Source organism: Mobula hypostoma, chromosome 3 (assembly GCF_963921235.1).
Source record: "Mobula hypostoma chromosome 3, sMobHyp1.1, whole genome shotgun sequence".
NCBI classification, from domain to species: domain Eukaryota; kingdom Metazoa; phylum Chordata; class Chondrichthyes; order Myliobatiformes; family Myliobatidae; genus Mobula; species Mobula hypostoma.
The window spans coordinates 52,048,927-52,062,822 of NC_086099.1; positions in this window are offsets into that span (position 1 = coordinate 52,048,927).

Genomic DNA, 13,896 nt, shown 5'->3' on the forward strand with positions numbered 1-13,896 from the left:
ATTTAGAGGAATTGGGGGGGATTTCATCAAAACCTGTTGAAAAGACCTGGATAGAGTGAATGTGAATAGGATGTTCCTATAGTGAGGGAATCTAGGAACAGAGAGCACAACTTCAGAATAGAGGCACGTCCATTTAGAACAGAGATGAGGAGGAATTTCTTCAGCTGGAGAGTGGAGAACCTATGGAATTCATTGCCATAGGTGGCTATGGAGGCCAGGTCACTGGGTATATTTAAGACAGAGGTTGATGGATTCTTGATAAGTCAGGGCATGAAAGGTTATGGGGAGAAGGCAGGAGAATGAGGCTGAGAGGGAAATGGATCAGCCTTGATCCTATGATGGAGCAGACTACTCCTCGCTCTGCTTTACCATAGAAAGGAGCCTCAATTTATCTGGCGGATTGGTGCCACAAAAGCAACCTCTCACTCAATGTCAGCAAAACTAAAAAACAGATTATTGACCACAGGAGGTGGAAACCAGAGGTCTATGAGCCAGTCCTCATCAGGGGATCAGAGGTGGAGGGGATCAGCAACTTTAAATTCCTCGGCATTACCATTTCAGTGGATCTATCCTGGATCTAGAACACAAGTGCCATTACAAATAAAGCATGGTTAGCACTTCTACTTTCTTAGATGTTTGTGCAGACTTGACATGTCATCTAAACTTTGACCAACTTCTATAGAAATCTGTGCATTGGAGAGTATACTGACTGGTTGCATCATTCCCTGGTATGGGAACATTAATTCCCTTGCATGGGAAAACCTACAAAAGGTGGTGAATATGGCCCAGTCCATCACAGGTAAATTCCTCCCCACCACTGAGCACATTTACAAGGAGCGCTGTTGCAGGAAAGCAACTTCTATCATCAAGCACCACCACCATCCAGGCCATGTTCACTTCTTGCTGCTGCCATCAGGGAGCTCCAGGAGTCTCAAATCCCTCACCACCAGGTTCAGGAACATTTATCACCTTTCAATCATCAGGTTCTTGAACCAGAAGTGTTAACTTCAGCTCAGCATTCAACACAATCATTCCTCAGAAACTGATTGGAAAGCTGAGCCTACTGGGCCTGAACACCTTCCCTCTGCAACTGGATCCTAGACTTCCTGACTGGGAGACCTCAGTCAGTCCGGATTGGAAGCAGCATCTCCAACACCATCACACTGAGCACAAGGACCCCCCCCCAGGGCTGTGTGTTCAGTCCACTGCTGTTCACTCTGCTGACCCACGACTGTGCAGCAACACACAGCTCGAACCACATCATCAAGTTCGCCAATGACATGACCATGGTGGGTCTCATCAGCAAGAACGATGAGTCAGCATACAGAGAGGAAGTGCAGCGGCTAATGGACTGGTGCAGAGCCAACAACCTGTCTCTGAATGTGAACAAAAGCAATGGTTGTTGACTTCAGGAGCTCACGGAGCAACCACTCTCCGCTGAACACCGACGACTCCTCCGTAGAGATCGTAAAGAGCACCAAATTTTTTAGTGTTCACATGGTGGAGAATCTCACCTGGTCCCTCAACACCAGCTCCATAGCAAAGAAAGCCCAGCAGCGTCTCTACTTTCTGTGAAGGCTGAGAAAAGTCCATCTCCCACCCCCCATCCTCACCACATTCTACAGAGGTTGTATTGAGAGCATCCTGAGCAGCCGCATCACTGCCTGGTTCGGAAATTGCACCATCTCGGATCGCAAGACCCTGCAGCAGATAGTGAGGTCAGCTGAGAAGATCATCGGGGTCTCTCCTCCCACCATTATAGACATTTACACCACATGCTGCACCCATAAAGCAAACAGCATTATGAAGGACCCTACGCACCCCTCATACAAACTCTTCTCCCTCCTGCCATCTGGCAAAAGGCACCGAAGCATTTGGCCTCGCACAACCAGACTATGTAACAGTTTCTTCACCCAAGCCATCAGACTCCTCAATACCCAGAGCCTGGACTGACACCAACCTACTGCCCTCTACTGTGCCTATTGTGTTGTTTATTATTTATTGTAATGCCTGCACTGTTTTGTGCACTTTATGCAGTCCTGGGTAGGTATGTAGTCGAGTGTAGTTTTTGTGTTGTTTTTACGTAGTTCAGTGTAGTTCTTGTATTGTTTCATGTAACACCATGGTCCTGAAAAATGTTGTCTGGTTTTTAATGTGTACTATACACAGTACACAGCAATGGTCGAAATGACAAGAAAAAGTGACTTTACTTGACTTGAACTTCACTCACAACTCTGAACTGATTCCACAATCTATGGACTCACTTTTTAGGACTCTACAACTTGTGTTCTTGATATGTATTGCTTATTTATTTATTATTCTTTTTCTTATTTTTGATTTGAATAGTTTGTTGTCTTTTGCACATTGGTTGTCCTTCTTTGCCAGGTGCAGTTTCTCATTGATTCTACTGTGTTTCTTTGTACCTGCTGTGAATGCCCACAAGAAAATGAATCTCAGGGTAGAATATGCACTTTGACAATAAACTTCCTCTGAACTTTGAACTGCAACTTATTCAACGGTTCATGATTCATGTAACCTATCAGTTGAGTGAATCTGTTTGGCATCTACTATAATACATTTTATATAATAATGATTGTAGAACTCATCACATTATACGAAATGCAGTCAAACCAAGATAAGATGCATTAAACACTGCCTCCTGATTAACTCTTCGAATAAGATCAAAACCGTTTTTATGACTGTCTTTATTTACCTTGTTATCCTCAGTAGTGGAAGGGATTACACGAGGAATTCTGCAGATGCTGGAAATTCAAGCAACACACAACAAAGTTGCTGATGAACGCAGCAGGCCAGGCAGCATCTCTAGGAAGAGGTACAGTCGACGTTTCGGGCTGAGACCTTTCGTCAGGACTAACTGAAAGAAGAGCTAGTAAGAGATTTGAAAGTGGGAGGGGGAGGGGGAGACCCAAAATGATAGGAGGACAGGAGGGGGAGGGATGGAGCCAAGAGCTGGACAGTTGATTGGCAAAAGGGATATGAGAGGATCATGGGACAGGAGGCCTAGGAAGAAAGAAAAAGGGGAGGGGGAAAACCCAGAGGATGGGCAAGGGGTATAGTGAGAGGGACAGAGGGAGAAAAAGGAGAGAGAGAGAGAGAAAGAATGTGTGCACATAAATAAATAACGGATGGGGTACGAGGGGGAGGTGGAGTATTAGCCGAAGTTTGAGAAGTCAATGTTCATGCCATCAGGTTGGAGGCTACCCAGACGGAATATAAGGTGTTGTTCCTCCAACCTGAGTGTGGCTTCATCTTTACAGTAGAGGATGCCATGGATAAACATACCAGAATGGGAATGGGATGTGGAATTAAAATGTGTGGCCACTGGGAGATCCTGCTTTCTCTGGCAGACAGAGCGTAGGTGTTCAGCAAAGCAGTCTCACAGTCTGCGTTGGGTCTCGCCAGTATATAGAAGGCTACTTTGGGAGCATCAGACACAGTGGATCACCCCAGCTGACTCACAGGTGAAGTGTTGCCTCATCTGGAAGGACTGTCTGGGGCCCTGAATGGTGGTGAGGGAGGAAGTGTGAGGGCATGTGTAGCACTTGTTCCGCTTACAAAGATAAGTGCCAAGAGGGAGATCGGTGGGGAGGGATGGCGGGGATGAATGGACAAGGGAGTCGCGTAAGGAGCGATCCCTGTGGAAAGCAGAGAGGGGGGGGAGGGAAAGATGTGCTTAGTGGTGGGATCCCGTTGGAGGTGGTGGAAGTTATGGAGAATAATATGTTAGACCCGGAGGATGGTGGGGTGGTAGGTGAGGACAAGGAGAACCCTATTCTTAGTGGGGTGGCGGGAGGATGGAGTGAGAGCAGATGTACGTGAAATGGGGGAGATGCGTTTGAGAGCAGAGTTGGTGGATTACTTTCCTTTCTGTCTCACTCTTTATTTTAATTCTATTCCCTCTTGCCATTTAGTCAAGTCAACTCAAGTTAAATCGATTGTCATTTAACTACATACATGTATGTAATGTATATGACTATATAAGGTACAGTATACAGAAATTAGACAACGTTTCTTCGAACCAGGGTGTAAAGTATAGTAGTACACATGCACATATAACACACGATAACTTATGAAGGTCAGAATCAAATCTACAGATGAATCTCATATAAGTAACAAGCTAAAGTACATTAATATTAAATATCATAAGGTACAGAACAGATTAATCAGTGACACTTTGAATGCGATGCGACAGGGAGTTCAGAAGTCTAATAGCCTAAAGGAAGAAATTGTTTCTCATCTTGACCTTTCTTGTTTTAATGCATCATAGATGGTAGAAAGTCAGAGGATGCTGGATTGATGGGTGTTGTCTAAGGGTCTTGTGTACTCAGCACTCCTGATAAAAGTCCCCAATGGATGGTAGGGAGACCCCTTTGATCCTCTCAGCTGTTCTCACAGTCCTTTGTAGAGATTCAGGTCCGATGCCCGACTGCTCCCATACCGGATGGAAATGCAACTTGTCAGGAGACACTCAATGGTGCTCCTGTAAAACACAGTAATGACATAAAGGCAGAGAGTCAAGAAGGTATTTCTGTGCAACTCACAAAGTATAAAAGACATGGGCCACAAGACTTAAGCCAAACCTTGCCCTGAAAGAAACATGATAGAGAGGCTTAATACTCATTCACCTAGTCAGCACTGACTCAGCAATCACCTGGCATCAAAAACATGAGAAATTGTCAAAGCTTCCTTCAAAACATCCACCACTGCTCCTGTACCTAAAAAGATCAAGGTAACATATCTGAATGACTGGTGTCCTGTCGTACTCACCTCAGTAATAAGCAAATGCTTTGAGAGGCTGGTCGAGGATTACATCTGCAGTTTGCTACCACCCACACTGGACCCCCTACAATTCGCCTACTAACACACCCAATCGACAGATGACACAATAGCCACAGGTCTACACACCATCCTTAGACATCCAGAAGAGAAGGATGCTTATGTTAGAATGCTGTTCTTGGACTACAGTTCAGCATTCAACACCATAATTCCCTCCAGGCTCGACAAGAAGCTCAGAGACCTTAGCTTTCACCCTGCCTTGTGCAACTGGATCCTGGACTTCCTGTCAGATTGTCGGCATATGGTAAGAGTGGGTTCCCTCAACTCTGCCCCTCTCACCCTCAACACAGGATCCCTCTCCTAAGGGCTGTGTCCTAAGCCCCCTCCTTTACTTTCTGTATACCCATGACTGTGTCGCTACCCACAGTTCCAATCTGCTATTTAAATTTGCTGTTGATACTACACTGATTGGCATAATCTCAAATAATAATGAGGCAGCCTATGGAGAGGAAGTCATCATCCTGACACAGTCGTGTCAAGAAAACAACCTCTCCCTCAATGTTGCAAAAACAAGGAATAGTTGTGGACTACAGAAGGAATGGAGACAGGCTAACCCCTATTGACATCAATGGATCTGGGGTTGAGAGGATGAACAGCTTTAAATTCCTCAGCATACACATCACCGAGCATCTCACGTAGTCTGTACAAAATGGCAGCATACTGAAAAAGACACAACTGTGCCTCTTTCCCCTCAGACAGTTGAAGAAATTTGGTATGGGCCCCCAAATCCTGAGAACTTCCTACAGGGGCGCAATTGAGAGCGTCCTGACTGGCTGCATCACTGCCTGGTATGGGAACTGTACTTCCCTCAATCGCAGGACTCTGCAGAGAGTGGTGCGGACAGCCCAGGGCATCTGTGGATGTGAACCCCACTATTCAGGACAGTTACAAAGACAGGTGCGTAGAAATAGCCCGAAGGATCATTAGAGACCCCAGTCACCCCAACCACAAACTGTTCCAGCTGCTACCATCTGAGAAACAGTACCACACCCTAAAAGCTAGGACCAACAGGCTCCAGATCAGCTACTTCCACTAGGCCATCAGACTGATTAATTCATGCAGATAAAATTGTATTTCTATGTTATTTTGACTATCCTGTTGGACATGCTATTTATTATAAATTGCACATTGCACATTCAGATGGAGAAGTAATATAAAGATTTTTACTGTTCATGTACAAACTGTACATAAAGGTGGTAAGTAATAAAGTCAATCCACTTCAATTCATTCCTCTGGAGCTCTATTGATTGATCCTCAGAGTCTATACACCAATACTAGGATTCCACAGTGTGACTTTTATTTCTCTACCCTTGTATGCTGGTTCCTCCCGAAACTATTCAGAAAACAATAAATGAAGACTGAATCTCCCAAGAAGCAGCAGAGAGAGCTGCAAGTGCAGAAGCAATTGTTAGAAGGACCGTGCAAGGCCAGAAGTTGGACTTATAGGAAGAAAGGCCTGTTAAGAGAGTTCCAAACACAGGTTCCAACTGGAATTAACAGGGTGATTAATATGAAAGAGCTTGTTCAATACCAAAATAAAAAGCTAACGTGGCAGTTCCTTTATTTTGTTTTCAGCTTTTCATGACTTTCATCATTCCCAGCACTTGTTTACCATTCCGAGGGTGAGGGAGGAGATATTCAGTGTCAGTGCAACATGAAATCAATTCACCACTATTTGTAATTCAGGGTGGTACTGAACACAACTTCTGCTTTACAATATATATTAAATGTAAGTGATATTGAAATGAAATTGGTTGTTGACTCAAACTTCTACGTACAGCATTCTAAAAATTATTACTCCATAAGACCTTTAAATTATTTTCTGGATTGAAATGGGACATGTCCAAGTTAAAATCCATTTTGTGTTCAATGACATTTAGATGGAGTCAACAGCCATGAAGTTCCATTTACAGAATGAATAGGGTTTGATACTCTAGAAACCAGCTTAATGAAAGAATGAATCATACATTATACAAGTATATACTACTTGTACATTAAAAATTCACATCCTTCACACCTGAAAATATTACATACTTCAAAGTGTCATGTTGGTAACGTGATACACTTAAACAAGTCTGACAAACTCACGCAAAATATACGCAAATTTGCACACCAATCTATCAACTCACTAATGTATTGAAGATAATAGAAAGCAAGTGGGAAAGAAAACTATGCGACAGAGATTCCTTCAAAATAATAACGTGGCAATAATGAATGCCACGAGGGGTTTCCTGAAATGCTGTCCATGTGAGAGGTAGGTGACAAGACTGTCCAAAGTAAGTAATCAGATCCTACTTCCTACTGTAACACAAGTCATTTCAGAAATACGTGGAGATTTAAACTTGAAGCCTGGAGGTTTAATTGCATTCCTCAGTAGGGAAGGAAACAGCTGAAATGAAACTGGTTGAAATTAGATTACAAACTTTAATCTAGTTGAACACTTTGCACAAAATCATAAACTAGATGTATGACACTCAAAAAGCATCTGAATTCACTTGCTATTTTTGGCATTGGGCAGAACACATTTTTTTCTCATCTGATCGTAGCATATTTCTTCTGCTGTTACCATTGCTAAACAGCAGAATGACACAATCATATTTTTTTCTTAGTTGTAATTCTTTTGTCTGATGCAACTATTATACTAATGTGAGTACTTCTGAAAACATTCATCTGAGCTTGCTATATCGGGCAAGTATAAATGACATTGTGTTCTAAGTATTAGAATCACATAATGGTTGCAACCAACACAGAGGAAGCCCTTTAGACCGTCAAGTCTTTATCAGCTCAATGAAAGAGTAATCTAGCCAGCTTCCAACCCAAAGCCTTCCAGTCTGTTTTCCTCGCAAATATTTTTAGGAAAAAATGTATATTTCTTTCAGAATCATGCCATTTTGAAAATATTTAAAATTATGATCTATTTATTGAAAATGACATGAATTCAATTATACTTCAAAAGTTGCTTGTGAACGCAGTATGTCAGGCAGCATCTCTAGGAAGAGGTACAGTCGACGTTTCGGACCGAGACCCTTCGTCCCGAAACGTTGACTGTATCTCTTTCTGGAGATGCTGCCTGGCCTGCTGCGTTCACCAGCAACCTTTGTGTGTGTTGTTTGAAATTCCAGCATCTGCAGATTTCCTCGTGTTTGCGTCAATTATACTTCATTTTGTTTTAGATAGTTATAAACTTCCAAATTAATATAGTAATCTTATAATCATCTTGCAATGCTTAAAAGAGTTAATATTTTGTAATACATCATGAAGTATTTGTATCTAATTACAGTTTAATTACAATTCACAATCTGTACTATTAGATTAGGGGTTCCTAAACTTTCTCATGCCATAGACCAATACCATTAAGCAAGGGGACCAAGGGTTCCAGGTTGGGAACCCCTGTCTTAGATAATTCACTTATCAACCAGTTTACTGAAGGAAAAGAAGAAAACAAGTAGGGTTCAAGCAGAGCAATTATATTAGAATGGGAAGATGTTTGGAATGGAATTCCAGAGGCATTGAATGTTTTTTATGAGAACAAATATTACACAACTTCAAAAAATACAATTTGGTAAGATTCTCAGATGTGAAAAAATTAGTGACCAAAGGACAAGGTAATTAAATCTCAAGAGAAAGAAATACAGTGAAGTTTGATCAATACACCCTATCCTCGTTACATGCGGGGGATACGTTCCTCGAAGTTGACGCATAATGTGAAATTGTATAATGTGAATAATTATTTAAATAGAAAAAATAGGGATGCGTTCCAAAGGGCTTCCTAAGTATGTTTTATCTGTAATTTATTCACATTTTCATACCAATACGACACAAAAGCAGTACTACAAGACAACATTTGTAATATATTTAATGAATTTAAGGTAATATTCAATGTAATATATCACAGAAAGTTAACATCCGAGGGTGCACAGTACTCACCAACAGTGTGGTTGCTCCAGGAGATGAGTGGTTGTTGTGGTGTCGGGCAGCTTTACACAGATAAAAGGTCGATGGTTGTGGTCGTCAGGATAATATCAAGCACAGCAAGGGGTGAAGGAAGAATCACAGAACTCTTAGAACTGCCGGCAGCAGAAGATTACACCGATTTAAATAAAGTGGTGAGGGTTGTTTGCTTGGCAGCATTTTGTTTTTCAGTATAAATTTGCTTGTAGGAAAGAAGGGTTGATGGCAGGGAACGACTGAAATGCTGACTCCGTTCTAAACTTGGGTCCATGTCTATCGCCATTTGTGCCAAGTGTTCTGACTTCCACCATTCCCTCACCGTTGGTAAACTCCCAGGATTTCCAAAGTCATCTGTTGCTTGCAGCATCTGAGAGATAGTTCGCTGTAAAAAAATACGCACGCCTTGAATGTGGATCACACCGGTCGAGTGGTTGAATCAGCAATGTTGTGTTAGGCGGCAGGAAATGCACTGTTATGTTAGGATGAATGCTGTCCAAATGTTTAGGATGGGCTGGCGCATTGTCAAGCAACAAAAGAACTTTAAAGGCAAGATTCTATTCCCGACAGTAGCGTCCCAGAGCTGTGTTACCTTCAGCTGATGCCGTGCTGTTTATAATTTCCAACTTTTTTTCAAGTGTTAAAGCGATTCTCTGCCACTCGGCTGACAGCCCAGGACATGACATCGGATGCTTAGGAGGCATACTTAAATATTTCAAGTGCAACATCTCTGCATCGTAGGTAAAACCAACAAAAGTTTAAGATCATGCATCCACACCTTGCCAAAACCAATGTGAGACTGGCAGGAGTGAAATCGTGAGGCGCGTGCACCTGACTTGTATTGGTGGGAAAGCGCTGCTTCTCGTCCCAACAGTGAGACTGTGAGGCATGCGCACGTGACTTGTATTAGCAGGAAAGCAGTGCTCCTCGCATAACTGTGAGTTTTGGAGGCATATAACAAGACATTAGTAGAAATAGGTTCCTCACATAACTGTGAATCCGCACAGTCTGAAGACGCATATAACGAGGATAGGGTGTATCTGCATTTTGGTGGTAGAAGAATGACAGAAGGAAGTTTAAGTAGGCATGTGTAAATTGTTGGAAGAAAGAATTATTTAATATATGGCCCAGAAAGAAAAAGAGAAAGAGAAAAATTAAAAAGAGAAAAGATATATGAGATGATGGACCTATTACACCTATTATCAGGAAGACAAAGGTCCACTAGCAGCCGTCCCTACCACACAACACGATTCTCACCCCACAATCAAAACCCACGATGAGACCCTGAGAAAAATATGTACAGTTCTCCATATCTTGGGAATTCCCTTTCAGCAAAGGTAACAAAGATGATGAAGTTCTCTACCACCTGCAGGCAACATAACAGTTATCCATCTATGGCAAAGAACATGAGATCCTCTCCTGCCTCTCCATATATTTCGTCCTTCTGGTTCTTTACCTGCCTCTGTCATTCACCTGTCACCGTCTCCCAACTCCAACCTGCTCACCTCCCCTTCCTGGCACTGCCGGCTATCTCCTCACCCCTACACAACCCTCCAATCAACTTCGACTTTGGTCTCTCCATCTCCTTCTCTCTTGATACTGGAAATCTTGCCTCTCTATTGTCAGTCCTGATGCAGGGTTCCAAACCAAAGCATGTACAGCTCCTCACTGCCCATGGGTGCTGTTTGACCTGCTGAGTTCCTCCAGGTGATTAATTGTTGCTCCAGATTCTAGTGTCCACAGTCATGTGTGCCCTCATTAGAGATCCTTGTATGGCTATGAGGCATGTACGGTCTACTGTAGGCCACAAGAAATATCAACACTATCTCCACAAAATCCTTCAATTCCATGGGCATGTAAGAGGAACTATTATCATGAACTCACAGCAATAAGTATGTAAGGGGGTTTCGACCTTTATGTTACTGCGGAGGCTAATTAAAATGGCGTCTTTGTTATGTTAATCTGGGGAATGCGGCTTTGTTGTGTTAAACGCTGAGAAAGTTTGCGCTAGCAGCTTATTTTTGTTTTAGAGTGTGATAAGAGAGTGCTATGAACCAATTGGGATAGTTGTTATGGTTTTGGTGTATTTGAAGATACTGTATGCACGGGGTTTTGGGGCAGAAGGCGGGAGAGCGAGACAGAGGATGGACGAGGTGCTGTGAGTCTACTAACGGGGTCGGACCCCGAGCGGGACATTCAGTGAGGAGACGGAGACGGACTCGTGTGGAGCGTCTGGTCGACCACAGTTGTTGGTCCCAGGCGGCCGGTCGAGGTGGTCCGAGGGGGTCGCAGGGTGAAGAAGAAGGTCCTTGAGCTCCAACAGTTTTTGTGCACGAAGAGATTGAACTTTGATAAGTGTGGTGCCTTTTATTTTCCTTTTATATTTTATTCTCTTTTAATTATATAGTTCCAGTAATATCTATAAACTGTAAATCATTTAATTGCATCTGGTGTATTGTCTGTTATTTGGGCGGGGTAGGGTACCTCACACAGCATCCACACAAACGAATTACCCAGTTTGCCGGGGCCGAGGCTGTTTCCCTAGACGACAGCGAGCTGAGCGACCCTGAGGGTGGCCGGGGGGGCTACACGTATATGACAACAACTACTACGTCAACTCAGGCATAGGGGTCCAGTGTCGGGCATGATGACGGACTCTCCACTTCTCCCTCTCCCTCATCAGTGTGTTCAGTTCATCTACATTAGCCGCGCCGCTGTCTTCTAGGACCGTGTTGACCATAGTCTTGGGAGGGCGCCCAGGGTTCATCCTCCCGTGCTTGGGCTTCCATATGATGACCAGGCTGGCAGATAGCTCAGGGTGGCGTAGACAGTGCCCCGCTAGTTGCAGTCTTCTCGCCTTGATTTTAGTGGTGAGCATCGGTAGGTCGTTATAGAGCTCAACGGTCATCATATGCTGTTGCCAACTCACGTCAAGAGCCATCCGGAGCATTCGTGTATAGCAACCATCTAGAGACTTCCGCATTATCTTGGTGAGTGTCCACATCTTGTATCCGTACATGAGAATGAACTCTATGAGGTTAACTAAAACAGCTGGTCTGGCCAAACAAAGGACTTGGACCTGGTGGGAAAGTGTTGAACAATGACATCTATCTTGGAATGTTCTGTGGCAGATGGAACCGCTCCGCATTTCTTTTCTATGCAGAGCAACATATGATCTGCTCCCAACACCTGCCAACCTCAGCACCTGGTATGAAGATAAGACAGACAGGTGTGCTGCTTGTAGCGAGAAGGGAACACTTCAACATATCTTGAGTGCATGCAGAGTCAATCTTTCCAGCGGCATGTACACTTGGAGACATAACAATGTTCTCAAAGTTGTAACAGAAGCGGTTGAGCAGAGAGTACTGCAGTACAACTTATCTCATGCCCCATGCTGCACAGAACATCGCATATCGTTTGTGAAAGAAGGCTCCAAGTCAAGGGTGTACAGCACAGGCTCACGATCAAGCATACTTTCTTCAGCCAATGATTGGTGCGTCAAGGCTGACCTGGATGGGAAAGGCAGTTTCCCAGAGCAAATAGCTTTCACAGCATTGCGTCCAGATATAATCGTATGGTCTGACACCAGTAGAGAAGTGGTTATTGGTGCACTCACAGTCCCCTGGGAAGACAACTTCGATGAAACCCATGAGCGCAAGTTAACTAAGTATGCAGAATTAACATCAGAGTGCAGAGACAGAGGGTGGAAGATCTCATGCTATCCATTCGAAGTAGGTTTATTGCGTTCACTTTCCAGAAGTGGCTGCGTGACCTTGGCTTCAGTAGAAGAGAGATCAAGTCAACCAGCAGGGCTGTAGCTGAGGCAGCAGAGAAAGGATCAGCATGGGTGTGGACCAAGTATGTCCAGAGGGGCAGGTAGTCGGACAGTGTATACATATCTTGCAAACCCTTCATTAGTTGCATAGACACCTGAACAGCAGACTATCTGTCAGATGGAAGTGACCAACAACTCTGATAGAGGCAGATGCCAAGTATCTAAGCTCACCAGTGGGAGGTGGTGCTTTAGCACTGCTGGCCCACCACCTCGAGGGAGTCTTGATCATAAGCGGGCCGAAACTCCTGAAGACAGGTGGCAGATCAACTGATGATCCCACTGGTGATAGCACAGGACAGTTAACATCTTAGTCCATGTGTATTTTGTAACCCTGACTGCTAAGAAAATCCTCTTTTTAAGCCCTCTGGTCAGTTTCAACTTCCAGATTTCCTTCATGTCATTCATAGCCCTCCATGCCAGCGCCTTCGGTACCTTTATGTCCTTCTCCAAACTCATCATTCTTGACCCGAGGTACTTGAAGTCAAAGACCTTCTTAATGGATGAACCAGGACAAACCAAAAGGGTCAAACCAGTTACGCTCACAGATCTCGATTTTGCAGATGACAAAGTCCTGCTCTCCGACCAGATGGAGGAAGCACAGCAGCTACTGACAAAAGTGGAAATTGAGTGCAATAAAGTTGGACTTCACCTAAACACTAAAAAGTCAGAGTACATGGCATTTAACTGTGAGAAAGGTACTCTCAAGACCATAAAGAATGATACATATATTAGGCTGCTGTTTATCAATTACACTTGGCGTTCAACATCATCACTCCCTGACTACGAATCAATAAGCTTCAAAACCTGAGTTTTTGTACCTTCTTCTGTATCTGGATCCTTGATTTCTTCATCGAGAGACCTCAGTCAGTACGGATCAGTTGAAATATTTCTTCACTGATAATCCCTTCCCCTACCCTCTAATCCTTCTATGAATTACTTTAAATTTGCACCCTTCATTTTTCGTTCCTCTGCTGAAAGAAATAGGACATTTTTATATACCTTCTGTCATGGTCCGGATCAGGGTCCCTTTAAATTTACCTTGTTTATGATACGTTCCGGACCGTTGATTCCCTGTTTTCCCGTGTCCCTCGGCTTTGGTGATTAGAGGCAATTAACTCTCGGCTGAACCAGTAGTTTATAGTCTCCGGCTTTCAGCCATTCGGCGCGGGAGCGTCTGCAAAGTCATCCAAGGTACGGTGTGCCGATGTCATCTGGCCGGAGCAAGCCTAGTCTCTGCCGAAGCTAGTGCCGGTAAT